Raw genomic sequence first — 17,876 nt, forward strand, 5'->3', positions numbered from 1 at the left:
TCGATTTAACCTTAAGAATCTAACCGTACTCTTAACTAAATTTAGCTGAAACCAAATTATTTACTTAGCAAGTAATGTACGTTAGCCGTGTGTACTCAACAACGAAATTTTGGGTGCGAGTACTGTGTAACTTACGAGAGACATAACTCGGATGAAAGTCGTTTCCGACGAATAAATTTAATCGTAACGAATACTTTACGTCTAAAATAAGTTATATTCCGACTCATCGGGTGGGTCTAGCGGGGAACTCGTCATCGTAAATCGGCTGATTTTGAAGTCGAGAATGCTAAGGTTTAAATCGTAGTAAAGGTAGTTGATTTTATTCCGATACGAATATATTATATTTATAAATATATTTATTAATATATTATATTTATAATATAAATATATTTATATTCCGATCGTGGATACCGGTGGACGGTCGGGTTCGATTAGCCGCACGTCTCGGGAACATCGGCCCTAGTCTGTTCAAGACTACACGTTTACCGGTACATTTACTGTTACATTCCGGTCGCTGACGACTTTAATCGTTGATACGACTGTATACAAAAATATATGTAAAAACGAAGCTATATCCAAATTTCATGCAATTTAGAGGCGAAAAAGTAACTATATTTAATTACCAAATAGTGTAATCAGATAATTATCTGAAATTTTCTTTCAGCGAAAACGGAAATAATTCTAATGGTTTAACTTAGTCTAACCTAACGAAATACATTTTACAAACCTCCCCGCAAAAAAAAAAAACATATTGCTTTTCTAAGGAATTATTTATGTAACAAAAAAGTTATTATTAAAAAGTACAAATCCATCTTACCAGAAATTAATTTTCAACTTCTCAGGATCTTTTAGTCAGACCATTGTCAGGTGATTAAAATATCACAGTAAAAAAAAGTTAAAAAACTAAAATATTAAACAGTCATGACTGATTGCTAGTTAGATGCAGGCAATTAAAAGATCCGGAAAGGACACGTCCCCGAGTCGAGTATACTTAATTGGATGTCTGGCTCGGGAATATAGGAAAAAATATATATGTCTGTAGGTGAGCGTCCTGTTTTCGTGCGATCTGAAATATTTTATTCCGTTAGAGTATACAGTAACATATCTTTGTATGCAGGGTAAGTTGTCTTTTCCTTTAATTGTGAGTAAACGTGCACCCGATCTGTCCCGTCTGATATTTAGTGTAAATATTTCGGTTTAATTTCTAAACTCGTGGGCGGTCGTCTTTGTCGATAAGTATTTTGTTAATACTCTGAATGATATCGCGGTTTGTAGTTTAGAAAGCGACATAGCAATTTTAGTGCAACGATATTTTTTTTTTATTATTTATCCGTCGATGTATTTTCTTTCATTAAACGTGTTTTTAACTTTCCTTCTTATTTGCGTAGAATACATATCTGTAGGTGTAATCCGGTCTTTATTAATAATTAAACCTCCTCTACAAATATTATTCGTGGTTATCAGATTGAATAGATAAGAAGCGTAATTTTTCTGTTAGCTCAATTTGTTGTGTAAGAATTTACTTTATAAATTATTAAAAGTTTAATTACAATAATTCTAATATCCGTATTAAATAATTTTCTTTTAATTTTGGAAAAAATAATGTTTGTAATCATGTGATAAAAACCCCTTGTATACGCTTAGCATTATTAAATTTAAAACACAACCGAGAAAACTCTTAGTACGGATTTATTCGCTAAATAAAAAAAAAATATTACTAAAATAGTTTTAACAGTAATTTTGATATATATATTAATCAAAATTACTGTTTGTATATATATATATAAAATAAGACATATTTTACTTAAAAATATTATCTTGGGTTAACCAATCAACTACACGAACTTACAAATTAAATTCACTACGTTTCACTTAGAATTCTCTGAACTTTAGTAAATTTCTTAGTATGCAAGAGAATTTTGTATGATGTATGTATGAATGTCTATTCATGTATGATGTATGTTGCCATCTGAGGAAGCTTAGAGAATTCTAAGTGAAACGTAATGAATTTAATTAATAAGTTTGTGTAGTTGATTGCTTAACCCAAGAGATAAAGTTAATATTTTTAAGTAAAATATGTCTTGTTATTTTATATATATACAAAACACACACATGCGCTCGCGCAACATACACAGTGTTAATAAAATTTCAACCTTGAAACATTGAAAAATTAAATTTGACATTTCTTACCTGAAAAGATTTATTTTTCGGTTTGAGATCATCATAAAATACTTCCCAAACCCTCTTACGGGAGTAAGAGTAAAAAAAAAAAAAAAAAAAATTTAAAAGGAAGAGTTGTGGTATGACATATTAGTTTAAAGGGGATTGTAAAACAAATATTTTGACAAATAATTTCAGACTATTACAAGAAACCCCCACCAAAATGGCAGTAATTTAATGTTGTTAGTAGCTAGTTTCAAAAGCGACTTGCAGTACACTCTAAATAGTGACCTCTTACGGAAAGATAAATCGTTTTGAGAAAGTAGCGTTTGCTAAATTTTATTTATTTATTTTTAATGTTTCACAGTCGGGCAGAAATATAAGTCACTGTATACCGTTTCTCCCTCTATGAATCATGAGACCTTGCCGTCGGTGAGGGGGCTTGAGTGCTCAGCGATACAGTATAGCTGGACCGAAGGTGCAACCATATCGGAGAGGTATCAGTTGAGAGTCAGACTAAAGAATGATTCCCGAAAGAAGGCAGCAGCTCTTTCAGTAGTTGTTAAGGGCGTAGGTCAGTACGGCTTAAACGGCCATATCAACATTAGCGCTACAAATAAATACACATATCGCATCGCACGCGTACGTGAGCACGCGGACACGAGTTTGATTTAACAAAAACTACATCGGTTAAGATGTAAAAAAAATAAAAATTTTCATATATAGTCGAGTTAATACCCGAAACGAATATGAAGGGTTACGGTTTATCTGAGTTATTATTATTTAGATGTGGCAGACATTTGTTTGAACGATTTAGAGACGGGGGTTAATGCGTAAACCAAACGTTGGCTCCCGGCGATCGCAGTTACTTTCTCTCTCCGCTTGATTATTTGTCAAGAGACATCACGCATCGTTACTGTTCAAACAAATAGTTTAGCGACTGTCAGTAATCAGAACGGCGATGCTAAATTTAATTTATCGTAACATTTGATGCGAATTGTCCCTGTGTATATTTTGAAGTTATATTTCAGTCCGCTTTAATGAAATTATATTTTATTGCAAAAAATAATTTATAAAAAATTTAGGCTTTGTAAAAAACTTAAAAGAGAAACTAAATCGAAAAAGATAGAATAACGGTAGTTATGTACACACGCATTTGACGTGAAAAATTCATAACTTATTCTTTGCCGTAAGGCAGAAATATAATAATGAAGTAAAGGATTAATCTTTTTTTTCCGTAATGAATACGTTTAATTTAAAACTTAACCTCCATCCACCACTCGTGGAAACTTTATTTCCGCGAAGAAATAATGGATATTTTTAATATTTAATTTTCAAATAAGCAAGGTTTTTGGTCAAAGTTTTAAATTTTTTCCAAAATTTTTAATATTTATCCTTTAAACTTTTTGATTATCCTGAACAAACAAAAACCCTCTTCTTCTTTATATAATAGTAAAATATAAATAACGTATTTTTGTAAACAGTAGTTCCTCCCGTGTTTAAAGATGCGTTTTTACAAAACAATTGTACCTTGCAATGGGATCAAAGTGAAAATTAAAATTAAGTCCAAGTAGTAACCGATTACGGAAGATTGAGTACCGTAAAAACGTTTAATTCCAGCCTTCGATCGTATAATTCGTATTTACAGTACACAATTTATATTTTTGTTGTGTTTTTGTCTCGATCATTTAACTGGTTTGATGAGGCTCTCCAAGATTTCCTACCTTGTGCCAGTCGTTTCATTTCGGTATACCCCGTACATCCTACATCCCTAACAATTTGTTTTACATATTCCAAACTTTGCCTGCCTGCACAATTTTTCCCATCTACCTGTCCCTCTAATATTAAAGCGACTATTCCAGGATGCCTTAATATGTGGCCTATAAATCTATCTCTTCTTTTAGCTATATTTTTCCAAATGCTTCCTTCTTTATCGATTTGCCGCAACACCTCTTTTTTTTGTCCCTTTATCCACCCGTCTGATTTTTAACATTCTCCTTTAGCACCGTATTTCAAAAGCTTCCAATCTTTTCTTCTCGCGTAGTCCAATTGTTCAAGTTTCACTTTAATATACAGCTACACTCCAAACATATACTTTAAAAAATTTCTTCCTGACATTTAATTAATTTTTGATGTAAGCAAATTATATTTCTGGCCCAAAGCTCGTTTCGCCTGTGCTATTCGGCTCTTTATATCGCTGGTGGCTTGTCCATCTTTAGTAATTCTACTTCCCAAATAAGAAGATGCTTCTACCTCCTAATTTTTTCTCTTCCTATTTTTATATTCAGTGGTCCATTTACATTATTTCAACTGCATTTTATTACTTTCGCTTTGCTCTTCTTTAGTTTCATGCGGTAGTTCTTGCATAGGTCTTCATCGATGCCATTCATTGTTTCTTCTAAAGCTGTTTTACTCTCGGCTAGGATTACTGTATCATCAGCAAAATCGTAGCATCTTTATCTTTTCACCTTGCACTATTACTCTGGATCTAAATTGTTATTAAACATCATTAACTGCTAGTTCTATGTAAAGATTAAAAAAATAATGGAGATAGGGAACATCCTTGTCGGTTCCCGTATTTATTACGGCTTCCTTCTTATGTTCTGCGATTATTACTGTTGTGGTTTGGTTCCTGTAAATGTTAACGATTCTTCTTCTATTTCTATACTTGAACCCTACATTTTTTAAAATGCTGAAAATTTTATTGCAGTCTACGTTATCAAATGCCTTTTCTAATCTATAAATGCCATGTATGCTGATTTGTTTTTCTTTAATCTTCTTTCTACTATTAATCTGAGCGCTAAAATTGCTTTCTTTGTCCCTATGCCTTTCCTGAAACCAAATTGGTCTTTTCCTAACACTTCTTCCACTTTCCTCTCAATTCTTCTGGACAGAATTATAGTTAAGATTTTTCATGCATGGCTAGTTAAGCTAATTGTTCTGTATTCTTCACGTTTTCCTGCTCCTGCTTTCTTTGGTATCATGACAATAACACTCTTTTTAATGTCTGACGGGACTTCTCCTTTTTCGTAAATATTACCCACCAGTTTGTATGATCTATCTATCCCTTCCTCAGTTGCACTCCGCAGTAATTCTGCAGATATCCCGTCTACCCCAGAAGCCTTTCTGCAATTCAAATCTTTTAATGCTCTCTTAAATTCAGATCTCAGTATTGTATCTCCCTTTTCATCCTCTTCGACTTCTTCTTCTTCATGTATAACTGCAATTTCTAATTCATTTCCCCTGTATAACTCTTCAATATATCCCACTCACCTATCGACCTTTTCTTTCGTATTATAAATCGGTGTACCATCTTTGTTTAACACATTATTAAATTTTAATTTATTTACTCCAAAATTCTCCTTAACCTTTCTGTATGCTTCATCTATTTTACCAATGATCCTTTCTGTCTCCACTTCTAAACGCTTTTCTTTAATCTATCTACTCTTCTTTCGCTTATTTCCATTTCCTGTTTATAGCATTTCTCCCTCTATGAATCATGAGACCTTGCCGTCGGTGAGGGGGCTTGAGTGCTCAGCGATACAGTATAGCTGGACCGAAGGTGCAACCATATCGGAGAGGTATCAGTTGAGAGTCAGACTAAAGAATGATTCCCGAAAGAAGGCAGCAGCTCTTTCAGTAGTTGTTAAGGGCGTAGGTCAGTACGGCTTAAACGGCCATATCAACATTAGCGCTACAAATAAATACACATATCGCATCGCACGCGTACGTGAGCACGCGGACACGAGTTTGATTTAACAAAAACTACATCGGTTAAGATGTAAAAAAAATAAAAATTTTCATATATAGTCGAGTTAATACCCGAAACGAATATGAAGGGTTACGGTTTATCTGAGTTATTATTATTTAGATGTGGCAGACATTTGTTTGAACGATTTAGCGACGGGGGTTAATGCGTAAACCAAACGTTGGCTCCCGGCGATCGCAGTTACTTTCTCTCTCCGCTTGATTATTTGTCAAGAGACATCACGCATCGTTACTGTTCAAACAAATAGTTTAGCGACTGTCAGTAATCAGAACGGCGATGCTAAATTTAATTTATCGTAACATTTGATGCGAATTGTCCCTGTGTATATTTTGAAGTTATATTTCAGTCCGCTTTAATGAAATTATATTTTATTGCAAAAAATAATTTATAAAAAATTTAGGCTTTGTAAAAAACTTAAAAGAGAAACTAAATCGAAAAAGATAGAATAACGGTAGTTATGTACACACGCATTTGACGTGAAAAATTCATAACTTATTCTTTGCCGTAAGGCAGAAATATAATAATGAAGTAAAGGATTAATCTTTTTTTTCCGTAATGAATACGTTTAATTTAAAACTTAACCTCCATCCACCACTCGTGGAAACTTTATTTCCGCGAAGAAATAATGGATATTTTTAATATTTAATTTTCAAATAAGCAAGGTTTTTGGTCAAAGTTTTAAATTTTTTCCAAAATTTTTAATATTTATCCTTTAAACTTTTTGATTATCCTGAACAAACAAAAACCCTCTTCTTCTTTATATAATAGTAAAATATAAATAACGTATTTTTGTAAACAGTAGTTCCTCCCGTGTTTAAAGATGCGTTTTTACAAAACAATTGTACCTTGCAATGGGATCAAAGTGAAAATTAAAATTAAGTCCAAGTAGTAACCGATTACGGAAGATTGAGTACCGTAAAAACGTTTAATTCCAGCCTTCGATCGTATAATTCGTATTTACAGTACACAATTTATATTTTTGTTGTGTTTTTGTCTCGATCATTTAACTGGTTTGATGAGGCTCTCCAAGATTTCCTACCTTGTGCCAGTCGTTTCATTTCGGTATACCCCGTACATCCTACATCCCTAACAATTTGTTTTACATATTCCAAACTTTGCCTGCCTGCACAATTTTTCCCATCTACCTGTCCCTCTAATATTAAAGCGACTATTCCAGGATGCCTTAATATGTGGCCTATAAATCTATCTCTTCTTTTAGCTATATTTTTCCAAATGCTTCCTTCTTTATCGATTTGCCGCAACACCTCTTTTTTTTGTCCCTTTATCCACCCGTCTGATTTTTAACATTCTCCTTTAGCACCGTATTTCAAAAGCTTCCAATCTTTTCTTCTCGCGTAGTCCAATTGTTCAAGTTTCACTTTAATATACAGCTACACTCCAAACATATACTTTAAAAAATTTCTTCCTGACATTTAATTAATTTTTGATGTAAGCAAATTATATTTCTGGCCCAAAGCTCGTTTCGCCTGTGCTATTCGGCTCTTTATATCGCTGGTGGCTTGTCCATCTTTAGTAATTCTACTTCCCAAATAAGAAGATGCTTCTACCTCCTAATTTTTTCTCTTCCTATTTTTATATTCAGTGGTCCATTTACATTATTTCAACTGCATTTTATTACTTTCGCTTTGCTCTTCTTTAGTTTCATGCGGTAGTTCTTGCATAGGTCTTCATCGATGCCATTCATTGTTTCTTCTAAAGCTGTTTTACTCTCGGCTAGGATTACTGTATCATCAGCAAAATCGTAGCATCTTTATCTTTTCACCTTGCACTATTACTCTGGATCTAAATTGTTATTAAACATCATTAACTGCTAGTTCTATGTAAAGATTAAAAAAATAATGGAGATAGGGAACATCCTTGTCGGTTCCCGTATTTATTACGGCTTCCTTCTTATGTTCTGCGATTATTACTGTTGTGGTTTGGTTCCTGTAAATGTTAACGATTCTTCTTCTATTTCTATACTTGAACCCTACATTTTTTAAAATGCTGAAAATTTTATTGCAGTCTACGTTATCAAATGCCTTTTCTAATCTATAAATGCCATGTATGCTGATTTGTTTTTCTTTAATCTTCTTTCTACTATTAATCTGAGCGCTAAAATTGCTTTCTTTGTCCCTATGCCTTTCCTGAAACCAAATTGGTCTTTTCCTAACACTTCTTCCACTTTCCTCTCAATTCTTCTGGACAGAATTATAGTTAAGATTTTTCATGCATGGCTAGTTAAGCTAATTGTTCTGTATTCTTCACGTTTTCCTGCTCCTGCTTTCTTTGGTATCATGACAATAACACTCTTTTTAATGTCTGACGGGACTTCTCCTTTTTCGTAAATATTACCCACCAGTTTGTATGATCTATCTATCCCTTCCTCAGTTGCACTCCGCAGTAATTCTGCAGATATCCCGTCTACCCCAGAAGCCTTTCTGCAATTCAAATCTTTTAATGCTCTCTTAAATTCAGATCTCAGTATTGTATCTCCCTTTTCATCCTCTTCGACTTCTTCTTCTTCATGTATAACTGCAATTTCTAATTCATTTCCCCTGTATAACTCTTCAATATATCCCACTCACCTATCGACCTTTTCTTTCGTATTATAAATCGGTGTACCATCTTTGTTTAACACATTATTAAATTTTAATTTATTTACTCCAAAATTCTCCTTAACCTTTCTGTATGCTTCATCTATTTTACCAATGATCCTTTCTGTCTCCACTTCTAAACGCTTTTCTTTAATCTATCTACTCTTCTTTCGCTTATTTCCATTTCCTGTTTATAGCATTTCTCCCTCTATGAATCATGAGACCTTGCCGTCGGTGAGGGGGCTTGAGTGCTCAGCGATACAGTATAGCTGGACCGAAGGTGCAACCATATCGGAGAGGTATCAGTTGAGAGTCAGACTAAAGAATGATTCCCGAAAGAAGGCAGCAGCTCTTTCAGTAGTTGTTAAGGGCGTAGGTCAGTACGGCTTAAACGGCCATATCAACATTAGCGCTACAAATAAATACACATATCGCATCGCACGCGTACGTGAGCACGCGGACACGAGTTTGATTTAACAAAAACTACATCGGTTAAGATGTAAAAAAAATAAAAATTTTCATATATAGTCGAGTTAATACCCGAAACGAATATGAAGGGTTACGGTTTATCTGAGTTATTATTATTTAGATGTGGCAGACATTTGTTTGAACGATTTAGAGACGGGGGTTAATGCGTAAACCAAACGTTGGCTCCCGGCGATCGCAGTTACTTTCTCTCTCCGCTTGATTATTTGTCAAGAGACATCACGCATCGTTACTGTTCAAACAAATAGTTTAGCGACTGTCAGTAATCAGAACGGCGATGCTAAATTTAATTTATCGTAACATTTGATGCGAATTGTCCCTGTGTATATTTTGAAGTTATATTTCAGTCCGCTTTAATGAAATTATATTTTATTGCAAAAAATAATTTATAAAAAATTTAGGCTTTGTAAAAAACTTAAAAGAGAAACTAAATCGAAAAAGATAGAATAACGGTAGTTATGTACACACGCATTTGACGTGAAAAATTCATAACTTATTCTTTGCCGTAAGGCAGAAATATAATAATGAAGTAAAGGATTAATCTTTTTTTTCCGTAATGAATACGTTTAATTTAAAACTTAACCTCCATCCACCACTCGTGGAAACTTTATTTCCGCGAAGAAATAATGGATATTTTTAATATTTAATTTTCAAATAAGCAAGGTTTTTGGTCAAAGTTTTAAATTTTTTCCAAAATTTTTAATATTTATCCTTTAAACTTTTTGATTATCCTGAACAAACAAAAACCCTCTTCTTCTTTATATAATAGTAAAATATAAATAACGTATTTTTGTAAACAGTAGTTCCTCCCGTGTTTAAAGATGCGTTTTTACAAAACAATTGTACCTTGCAATGGGATCAAAGTGAAAATTAAAATTAAGTCCAAGTAGTAACCGATTACGGAAGATTGAGTACCGTAAAAACGTTTAATTCCAGCCTTCGATCGTATAATTCGTATTTACAGTACACAATTTATATTTTTGTTGTGTTTTTGTCTCGATCATTTAACTGGTTTGATGAGGCTCTCCAAGATTTCCTACCTTGTGCCAGTCGTTTCATTTCGGTATACCCCGTACATCCTACATCCCTAACAATTTGTTTTACATATTCCAAACTTTGCCTGCCTGCACAATTTTTCCCATCTACCTGTCCCTCTAATATTAAAGCGACTATTCCAGGATGCCTTAATATGTGGCCTATAAATCTATCTCTTCTTTTAGCTATATTTTTCCAAATGCTTCCTTCTTTATCGATTTGCCGCAACACCTCTTTTTTTTGTCCCTTTATCCACCCGTCTGATTTTTAACATTCTCCTTTAGCACCGTATTTCAAAAGCTTCCAATCTTTTCTTCTCGCGTAGTCCAATTGTTCAAGTTTCACTTTAATATACAGCTACACTCCAAACATATACTTTAAAAAATTTCTTCCTGACATTTAATTAATTTTTGATGTAAGCAAATTATATTTCTGGCCCAAAGCTCGTTTCGCCTGTGCTATTCGGCTCTTTATATCGCTGGTGGCTTGTCCATCTTTAGTAATTCTACTTCCCAAATAAGAAGATGCTTCTACCTCCTAATTTTTTCTCTTCCTATTTTTATATTCAGTGGTCCATTTACATTATTTCAACTGCATTTTATTACTTTCGCTTTGCTCTTCTTTAGTTTCATGCGGTAGTTCTTGCATAGGTCTTCATCGATGCCATTCATTGTTTCTTCTAAAGCTGTTTTACTCTCGGCTAGGATTACTGTATCATCAGCAAAATCGTAGCATCTTTATCTTTTCACCTTGCACTATTACTCTGGATCTAAATTGTTATTAAACATCATTAACTGCTAGTTCTATGTAAAGATTAAAAAAATAATGGAGATAGGGAACATCCTTGTCGGTTCCCGTATTTATTACGGCTTCCTTCTTATGTTCTGCGATTATTACTGTTGTGGTTTGGTTCCTGTAAATGTTAACGATTCTTCTTCTATTTCTATACTTGAACCCTACATTTTTTAAAATGCTGAAAATTTTATTGCAGTCTACGTTATCAAATGCCTTTTCTAATCTATAAATGCCATGTATGCTGATTTGTTTTTCTTTAATCTTCTTTCTACTATTAATCTGAGCGCTAAAATTGCTTTCTTTGTCCCTATGCCTTTCCTGAAACCAAATTGGTCTTTTCCTAACACTTCTTCCACTTTCCTCTCAATTCTTCTGGACAGAATTATAGTTAAGATTTTTCATGCATGGCTAGTTAAGCTAATTGTTCTGTATTCTTCACGTTTTCCTGCTCCTGCTTTCTTTGGTATCATGACAATAACACTCTTTTTAATGTCTGACGGGACTTCTCCTTTTTCGTAAATATTACCCACCAGTTTGTATGATCTATCTATCCCTTCCTCAGTTGCACTCCGCAGTAATTCTGCAGATATCCCGTCTACCCCAGAAGCCTTTCTGCAATTCAAATCTTTTAATGCTCTCTTAAATTCAGATCTCAGTATTGTATCTCCCTTTTCATCCTCTTCGACTTCTTCTTCTTCATGTATAACTGCAATTTCTAATTCATTTCCCCTGTATAACTCTTCAATATATCCCACTCACCTATCGACCTTTTCTTTCGTATTATAAATCGGTGTACCATCTTTGTTTAACACATTATTAAATTTTAATTTATTTACTCCAAAATTCTCCTTAACCTTTCTGTATGCTTCATCTATTTTACCAATGATCCTTTCTGTCTCCACTTCTAAACGCTTTTCTTTAATCTATCTACTCTTCTTTCGCTTATTTCCATTTCCTGTTTATAGCATTTCTCCCTCTATGAATCATGAGACCTTGCCGTCGGTGAGGGGGCTTGAGTGCTCAGCGATACAGTATAGCTGGACCGAAGGTGCAACCATATCGGAGAGGTATCAGTTGAGAGTCAGACTAAAGAATGATTCCCGAAAGAAGGCAGCAGCTCTTTCAGTAGTTGTTAAGGGCGTAGGTCAGTACGGCTTAAACGGCCATATCAACATTAGCGCTACAAATAAATACACATATCGCATCGCACGCGTACGTGAGCACGCGGACACGAGTTTGATTTAACAAAAACTACATCGGTTAAGATGTAAAAAAAATAAAAATTTTCATATATAGTCGAGTTAATACCCGAAACGAATATGAAGGGTTACGGTTTATCTGAGTTATTATTATTTAGATGTGGCAGACATTTGTTTGAACGATTTAGCGACGGGGGTTAATGCGTAAACCAAACGTTGGCTCCCGGCGATCGCAGTTACTTTCTCTCTCCGCTTGATTATTTGTCAAGAGACATCACGCATCGTTACTGTTCAAACAAATAGTTTAGCGACTGTCAGTAATCAGAACGGCGATGCTAAATTTAATTTATCGTAACATTTGATGCGAATTGTCCCTGTGTATATTTTGAAGTTATATTTCAGTCCGCTTTAATGAAATTATATTTTATTGCAAAAAATAATTTATAAAAAATTTAGGCTTTGTAAAAAACTTAAAAGAGAAACTAAATCGAAAAAGATAGAATAACGGTAGTTATGTACACACGCATTTGACGTGAAAAATTCATAACTTATTCTTTGCCGTAAGGCAGAAATATAATAATGAAGTAAAGGATTAATCTTTTTTTTCCGTAATGAATACGTTTAATTTAAAACTTAACCTCCATCCACCACTCGTGGAAACTTTATTTCCGCGAAGAAATAATGGATATTTTTAATATTTAATTTTCAAATAAGCAAGGTTTTTGGTCAAAGTTTTAAATTTTTTCCAAAATTTTTAATATTTATCCTTTAAACTTTTTGATTATCCTGAACAAACAAAAACCCTCTTCTTCTTTATATAATAGTAAAATATAAATAACGTATTTTTGTAAACAGTAGTTCCTCCCGTGTTTAAAGATGCGTTTTTACAAAACAATTGTACCTTGCAATGGGATCAAAGTGAAAATTAAAATTAAGTCCAAGTAGTAACCGATTACGGAAGATTGAGTACCGTAAAAACGTTTAATTCCAGCCTTCGATCGTATAATTCGTATTTACAGTACACAATTTATATTTTTGTTGTGTTTTTGTCTCGATCATTTAACTGGTTTGATGAGGCTCTCCAAGATTTCCTACCTTGTGCCAGTCGTTTCATTTCGGTATACCCCGTACATCCTACATCCCTAACAATTTGTTTTACATATTCCAAACTTTGCCTGCCTGCACAATTTTTCCCATCTACCTGTCCCTCTAATATTAAAGCGACTATTCCAGGATGCCTTAATATGTGGCCTATAAATCTATCTCTTCTTTTAGCTATATTTTTCCAAATGCTTCCTTCTTTATCGATTTGCCGCAACACCTCTTTTTTTTGTCCCTTTATCCACCCGTCTGATTTTTAACATTCTCCTTTAGCACCGTATTTCAAAAGCTTCCAATCTTTTCTTCTCGCGTAGTCCAATTGTTCAAGTTTCACTTTAATATACAGCTACACTCCAAACATATACTTTAAAAAATTTCTTCCTGACATTTAATTAATTTTTGATGTAAGCAAATTATATTTCTGGCCCAAAGCTCGTTTCGCCTGTGCTATTCGGCTCTTTATATCGCTGGTGGCTTGTCCATCTTTAGTAATTCTACTTCCCAAATAAGAAGATGCTTCTACCTCCTAATTTTTTCTCTTCCTATTTTTATATTCAGTGGTCCATTTACATTATTTCAACTGCATTTTATTACTTTCGCTTTGCTCTTCTTTAGTTTCATGCGGTAGTTCTTGCATAGGTCTTCATCGATGCCATTCATTGTTTCTTCTAAAGCTGTTTTACTCTCGGCTAGGATTACTGTATCATCAGCAAAATCGTAGCATCTTTATCTTTTCACCTTGCACTATTACTCTGGATCTAAATTGTTATTAAACATCATTAACTGCTAGTTCTATGTAAAGATTAAAAAAATAATGGAGATAGGGAACATCCTTGTCGGTTCCCGTATTTATTACGGCTTCCTTCTTATGTTCTGCGATTATTACTGTTGTGGTTTGGTTCCTGTAAATGTTAACGATTCTTCTTCTATTTCTATACTTGAACCCTACATTTTTTAAAATGCTGAAAATTTTATTGCAGTCTACGTTATCAAATGCCTTTTCTAATCTATAAATGCCATGTATGCTGATTTGTTTTTCTTTAATCTTCTTTCTACTATTAATCTGAGCGCTAAAATTGCTTTCTTTGTCCCTATGCCTTTCCTGAAACCAAATTGGTCTTTTCCTAACACTTCTTCCACTTTCCTCTCAATTCTTCTGGACAGAATTATAGTTAAGATTTTTCATGCATGGCTAGTTAAGCTAATTGTTCTGTATTCTTCACGTTTTCCTGCTCCTGCTTTCTTTGGTATCATGACAATAACACTCTTTTTAATGTCTGACGGGACTTCTCCTTTTTCGTAAATATTACCCACCAGTTTGTATGATCTATCTATCCCTTCCTCAGTTGCACTCCGCAGTAATTCTGCAGATATCCCGTCTACCCCAGAAGCCTTTCTGCAATTCAAATCTTTTAATGCTCTCTTAAATTCAGATCTCAGTATTGTATCTCCCTTTTCATCCTCTTCGACTTCTTCTTCTTCATGTATAACTGCAATTTCTAATTCATTTCCCCTGTATAACTCTTCAATATATCCCACTCACCTATCGACCTTTTCTTTCGTATTATAAATCGGTGTACCATCTTTGTTTAACACATTATTAAATTTTAATTTATTTACTCCAAAATTCTCCTTAACCTTTCTGTATGCTTCATCTATTTTACCAATGATCCTTTCTGTCTCCACTTCTAAACGCTTTTCTTTAATCTATCTACTCTTCTTTCGCTTATTTCCATTTCCTGTTTATAGCATTTCTCCCTCTATGAATCATGAGACCTTGCCGTCGGTGAGGGGGCTTGAGTGCTCAGCGATACAGTATAGCTGGACCGAAGGTGCAACCATATCGGAGAGGTATCAGTTGAGAGTCAGACTAAAGAATGATTCCCGAAAGAAGGCAGCAGCTCTTTCAGTAGTTGTTAAGGGCGTAGGTCAGTACGGCTTAAACGGCCATATCAACATTAGCGCTACAAATAAATACACATATCGCATCGCACGCGTACGTGAGCACGCGGACACGAGTTTGATTTAACAAAAACTACATCGGTTAAGATGTAAAAAAAATAAAAATTTTCATATATAGTCGAGTTAATACCCGAAACGAATATGAAGGGTTACGGTTTATCTGAGTTATTATTATTTAGATGTGGCAGACATTTGTTTGAACGATTTAGAGACGGGGGTTAATGCGTAAACCAAACGTTGGCTCCCGGCGATCGCAGTTACTTTCTCTCTCCGCTTGATTATTTGTCAAGAGACATCACGCATCGTTACTGTTCAAACAAATAGTTTAGCGACTGTCAGTAATCAGAACGGCGATGCTAAATTTAATTTATCGTAACATTTGATGCGAATTGTCCCTGTGTATATTTTGAAGTTATATTTCAGTCCGCTTTAATGAAATTATATTTTATTGCAAAAAATAATTTATAAAAAATTTAGGCTTTGTAAAAAACTTAAAAGAGAAACTAAATCGAAAAAGATAGAATAACGGTAGTTATGTACACACGCATTTGACGTGAAAAATTCATAACTTATTCTTTGCCGTAAGGCAGAAATATAATAATGAAGTAAAGGATTAATCTTTTTTTTCCGTAATGAATACGTTTAATTTAAAACTTAACCTCCATCCACCACTCGTGGAAACTTTATTTCCGCGAAGAAATAATGGATATTTTTAATATTTAATTTTCAAATAAGCAAGGTTTTTGGTCAAAGTTTTAAATTTTTTCCAAAATTTTTAATATTTATCCTTTAAACTTTTTGATTATCCTGAACAAACAAAAACCCTCTTCTTCTTTATATAATAGTAAAATATAAATAACGTATTTTTGTAAACAGTAGTTCCTCCCGTGTTTAAAGATGCGTTTTTACAAAACAATTGTACCTTGCAATGGGATCAAAGTGAAAATTAAAATTAAGTCCAAGTAGTAACCGATTACGGAAGATTGAGTACCGTAAAAACGTTTAATTCCAGCCTTCGATCGTATAATTCGTATTTACAGTACACAATTTATATTTTTGTTGTGTTTTTGTCTCGATCATTTAACTGGTTTGATGAGGCTCTCCAAGATTTCCTACCTTGTGCCAGTCGTTTCATTTCGGTATACCCCGTACATCCTACATCCCTAACAATTTGTTTTACATATTCCAAACTTTGCCTGCCTGCACAATTTTTCCCATCTACCTGTCCCTCTAATATTAAAGCGACTATTCCAGGATGCCTTAATATGTGGCCTATAAATCTATCTCTTCTTTTAGCTATATTTTTCCAAATGCTTCCTTCTTTATCGATTTGCCGCAACACCTCTTTTTTTTGTCCCTTTATCCACCCGTCTGATTTTTAACATTCTCCTTTAGCACCGTATTTCAAAAGCTTCCAATCTTTTCTTCTCGCGTAGTCCAATTGTTCAAGTTTCACTTTAATATACAGCTACACTCCAAACATATACTTTAAAAAATTTCTTCCTGACATTTAATTAATTTTTGATGTAAGCAAATTATATTTCTGGCCCAAAGCTCGTTTCGCCTGTGCTATTCGGCTCTTTATATCGCTGGTGGCTTGTCCATCTTTAGTAATTCTACTTCCCAAATAAGAAGATGCTTCTACCTCCTAATTTTTTCTCTTCCTATTTTTATATTCAGTGGTCCATTTACATTATTTCAACTGCATTTTATTACTTTCGCTTTGCTCTTCTTTAGTTTCATGCGGTAGTTCTTGCATAGGTCTTCATCGATGCCATTCATTGTTTCTTCTAAAGCTGTTTTACTCTCGGCTAGGATTACTGTATCATCAGCAAAATCGTAGCATCTTTATCTTTTCACCTTGCACTATTACTCTGGATCTAAATTGTTATTAAACATCATTAACTGCTAGTTCTATGTAAAGATTAAAAAAATAATGGAGATAGGGAACATCCTTGTCGGTTCCCGTATTTATTACGGCTTCCTTCTTATGTTCTGCGATTATTACTGTTGTGGTTTGGTTCCTGTAAATGTTAACGATTCTTCTTCTATTTCTATACTTGAACCCTACATTTTTTAAAATGCTGAAAATTTTATTGCAGTCTACGTTATCAAATGCCTTTTCTAATCTATAAATGCCATGTATGCTGATTTGTTTTTCTTTAATCTTCTTTCTACTATTAATCTGAGCGCTAAAATTGCTTTCTTTGTCCCTATGCCTTTCCTGAAACCAAATTGGTCTTTTCCTAACACTTCTTCCACTTTCCTCTCAATTCTTCTGGACAGAATTATAGTTAAGATTTTTCATGCATGGCTAGTTAAGCTAATTGTTCTGTATTCTTCACGTTTTCCTGCTCCTGCTTTCTTTGGTATCATGACAATAACACTCTTTTTAATGTCTGACGGGACTTCTCCTTTTTCGTAAATATTACCCACCAGTTTGTATGATCTATCTATCCCTTCCTCAGTTGCACTCCGCAGTAATTCTGCAGATATCCCGTCTACCCCAGAAGCCTTTCTGCAATTCAAATCTTTTAATGCTCTCTTAAATTCAGATCTCAGTATTGTATCTCCCTTTTCATCCTCTTCGACTTCTTCTTCTTCATGTATAACTGCAATTTCTAATTCATTTCCCCTGTATAACTCTTCAATATATCCCACTCACCTATCGACCTTTTCTTTCGTATTATAAATCGGTGTACCATCTTTGTTTAACACATTATTAAATTTTAATTTATTTACTCCAAAATTCTCCTTAACCTTTCTGTATGC

Source organism: Lycorma delicatula, chromosome 13 (assembly GCF_047948215.1).
Source record: "Lycorma delicatula isolate Av1 chromosome 13, ASM4794821v1, whole genome shotgun sequence".
NCBI classification, from domain to species: domain Eukaryota; kingdom Metazoa; phylum Arthropoda; class Insecta; order Hemiptera; family Fulgoridae; genus Lycorma; species Lycorma delicatula.